Source organism: Pocillopora verrucosa, chromosome 10, assembly GCF_036669915.1.
Source record: "Pocillopora verrucosa isolate sample1 chromosome 10, ASM3666991v2, whole genome shotgun sequence".
Lineage (NCBI taxonomy): Eukaryota > Metazoa > Cnidaria > Anthozoa > Scleractinia > Pocilloporidae > Pocillopora > Pocillopora verrucosa.
The window spans coordinates 21,178,513-21,182,908 of NC_089321.1; positions in this window are offsets into that span (position 1 = coordinate 21,178,513).

Sequence of the window (4,396 nt, forward strand, 5' to 3'; positions counted from 1 at the left end):
GGCATAGAACTCAAACAGGTTTTTTTTTTTTTTAAACAATTTTATTTACAAGACGATCACTTACACTACTTACAGCATTAATTACACTTACATTGTACTTGCTACTAACACTACTGATACTTATACTTACACAAATTATGCATACACTACATTACGATACATGTATTACAATACTATTAACATTAATTTAATTTACGGTTGGCGTGTTTACAAAGTTCTTTTCAATTAAAAGACAATCACAAGTAAACATACAGGTCTCAAAAGTGAAGTTAAGTATAAGTCTAACCTAAAAACAACAGTAGTAAAATTAATAATAAAATTTCGGAAGTTCTTTTTTTGCGGTCGCGATCTCTTTTAGGATTTCAAGTTTTCCCGCGATGAACAGTAGGAAGATTTGAAAATCTAAGATGTCTCCGCAAAGGCTTGTGCAGAAAATGTGATATTTGGCTAACAATAGGCAATAATTTAGGACTTGCCAATGCTTTGTCCTATGATGCCAGCCATAGAGTATATGACTTGTGGTTAACGCTATTGTTTCATTTGTTTTTTGGTTCCACCAGTCTTGAAACAGAATCCAGAAGTCGAGTATTAGTGTGCAGTTTATTAATAGGTGATGCAACGTTTGTTTTTCTGTATTGCATAGGTTGCATAAGGGGCTCTCTGAAATGCCGTCTCGGTAAAGAGTGGCGCGAGTTGGAAGCACGTTATGAATCACTTTATACTGAAACATTATTATTTTAACTTCGTTTGTTACTTTAAATGGCATAAGATAAACGTTCTTGATGGTAGTTTTTGTAAATCCGTGGCGTAGAATTTTGGTTTCGGCAGTGGGAGGAACAAAGACGGTGTTTAAAAGAGAAGAGTAAATAGAACTGGTTCTTAGGCTGTTTACAGTAGTGTTCGCGTGTGTGACGTTTGGAATAGGGATTGCGTTGACCAAGCCATAGTATGTGGTAAAAGGCACATTTAAATTAAATTTTGTGACAAATTCATGCCACTTCAAAATTTCTGATTTTGGTTTAAAATGTCGCTTATCTTAGTAATACCGGCGTCATACCAAGTTTGGTAAAAGACAGGTTTTTTTCCTATAAGAATTTTTCTGTTATTCCACATTATTTCGTTTTTAGGATTTATTTTGGAATCGATGCCCGTTGAGATTTTAAACTCGCACCAATAATCTAACACTTTTTTTGTAAAATGCATGAAGCTTATCATCGAGGTCTAGTGTGCTTGGTGTAAAGTTGCATTTTGTTAGAAAAGCAAGACCACCATGTTTGTGTAAGAGCTGGTTAGGAATAATTTTCCAGGAGGCTTGTGAGTCATCTTGAATTCTGTTGACCCACGCTATTTTGAATGCTTTTTCCATGATGTGGAAATCGCACATTTTCAAACCGCCATCTTTCTTTCTCCAATTATGGTGTTTCTTTTTATTTTAGGGGGTTTTCCTGCCCAAATAAAGTTGAAAGTTAGCTTATTTATTTCTTGGATATAGTGATCTGGAACAGGGAGCACGGAGGCTGAGTAAATTAACTTAGATATCCCAAGTGTTTTAACTATGTTTATCTTTCCATAAAGAGTTAGATTTCTTCTCTCAAACAGGTTTGGAGTGGCTTCTTTACTTATGAGTGAGCTGTGTGGTGATGAAGCAATTTCTTTGATCTCACTGAGCAATTGTGGTTCCATCAATTTCCAAAGAGTGGCCCATTTAATCAATCCAACTCTATCCTTAGACACCAATGTTAGAATGTTCTGTCCATGTACATGAAAGAGATTGTTCACTGACTTTTCTTGTTGATTTTCAGATCTGACTGGAATTTCAAGAAGCTTTAAAACTGAATGCCAGAAAGGACTTTGGTATCTCTGATCAGCTCCCATTCCAAACAACTTGGGAAAAGTTAACCACTCTGCTCCATGATCTTTGATTACTTTAATTGCTTCTTGTAACATTGGCCTCTGCACTTGTTTGTGAAAATGGTTGATAGCTGCTGGGTCCATCAATGACATCTTCACCTGTTGTGATGTTAAAGGAAAATATTCTGCAGGAGACATCAACATTTTGCTTAAAGTTTCATGGTGCTTCAGAACAGTTGCTGGCCATAACCTTGCTAGGTAACCACTGGAGAATCCAAGTTCTGCATCACTAGCTTGGGATGTATTCAGAGATGGGATGATAAACTTATCAAGAAATTCAAACAAAAACTTGATTTCAACTTGAATCATAGGACTGGAACTCAGCTTAATGACATCTTGCCAAATAGTCTGGTGGCTATCTGATTTTGGCAATCTTTCAAGGAGACACTCAGCGAGCTGTAAACAAGCTTTTCCATACTTAAGATACCACTGGAGAGTTTCATAATAATATGTCCACCTTGTGTCTATGAATGTCTGTTGAAGGGGTGGCTCTTTACTTAGAATACCAAGAGAAACATACATAACTTTATATTGGCTTGGACGCTCATGATGGAGCCAAGATATTATATAGAGTAATTGTAAAACATGGGGGTTGCTCATGTCACCCTTGGCCCCAAACCCAGCGTGGCTCATTCTTCTCAGCATAATGTTTAGTACATGTGGGTAGCATCCTACAAAAAACATCTCTTTTCCAAAAATTCTGGCATTGTTAGCTAAAAGACCGTTTACTTTTCCCTTTTGGGTAGAGGCATTGTCCCCAACCAACCCTGAAACATTGGTAATATCATATTCATTTTTTACAACGTGGTAATCTACATCATACTGGTGTTTTCCAGACCCGCTTGCTGTTAGGCTGTTTGCAAGGACATAAGCTCGTGACTTGCTCTCTAGGCGACACCAGGTGTGAACACCCACTACGTGCCTCTCCTCTCCTCCTCCTCTCCTCCTTTGTGGGAGTCATCGCTCCAGAGATGAAAATCATACTTGGAATTTGAAAAGCGCTTGCGTAAAATTAGTTTGTCGGCTTCACCTAAGAGAACATTCCAGTCAGAAAGTGTAGTTGGGGAGACAATGAAGTTTGTTGGGGGGCTACAATTAAACAAAATATTGAAAATCAGATGTAATGCTACAGGTGTCTTTTGATATGATAACAAAGATGCATGTTGCATTTATCTGACACAAGCCATAAACATCAAGGTCCTTTGGTTGTGTCCATTGTGACCATGAGCAAATGTCTCCACAAGGGAATACCCCTTTTTGGCAATTTCACTGTTGCCCTGTAATTTAGTTTTGAGGAAGCAGATCTTGTCCCCCTTAGCTTGTGTCTGACTTGTTTTTCCTTTTTTTCAGTAGACGTCAGATTTTTTTGACACTTTTTAAGTTGAGTTTGAAGCCTCAACACGTCCTTTTTCAATTGGTTGTTCCTTCCTTTTACAAATACTGAAATTATGAAAAGGTGACACAATTAAAATTAGTTAAATGTAACTGATTTCACATGATAGAGTATTGAAACAGAATACAAAATAAAAATGTCCTGCCAGAAATCTTATCGACCAGGTATATTTAGAATGTGTAGTTTGAATTTGGTAGAAACATTGTTATCACAATTGCAAGGTTGAATAATTGAAACTATTGTGTTTCCACAGTGGTCCGTACGCAGATAATTTTGTTCATGTTGATAAAAACTTCTAACACAAGCCTCAAAACTTCACTCGTAAAACTCTCGATACTGTGTGATACTCAAAGATACGCGTCCTTATGATCTGCTGACCGAAAAAATTAACTTGCCTGTACATTTCTTTTCTTAGGTACGAACCTTTAGAGGGAATCCAGTCCGCAGTTTACTTTTTTCGCTTTTGAGTGCGCGTACTACCTCCCTTGCGTTAATCGCCGCTCCAAATAGTTAAGTAAGAAAAAGCCTGAAAATACTGACCATGCAGCCATATCTACTACTTTGTCTTTATTTTCGAGTTTTTTTTTGGCTTCTGTTCGGTGGGAGTATTATCGGTTTATGATTAAAATCCTCTTAAAGTAGTGTCATTAGCGATAAAAAAAAATTATTTACTCCCTACTTCTTGAGTGCTCTAGCCGCTTCCTAAGTGCTTTACAACAGAACAGAGCACAGTCAAGGCTTCTCTATTTGTTTTATAATAAAGAATCCGTTAAATTCCCCAAGAATTACTTTCAATTTTCAAAACAAATCTTATTTCCAAAGCGAACAACAGTGTCGTCAGCATGCTCTATACTCATAAAGCACGCTATAATAAGCCAATCGGAATTCCTGTTAGAATGTTTCAAATAATTTGATTGGCTGTACAAGACTAAAGCTGTCAAAAGTGTCAAACCATCAAAGTTCATATTCTGCTAATAGTTTACAAACTAAAATAGCTCGGCATGTCGAATTTAACACTTTTGCCTGAAGTTTTTTAGTTTCTAATACAGGATCTGAAAGTGAAATGCTCAGTAAAATTCTGCCCAATCGTGG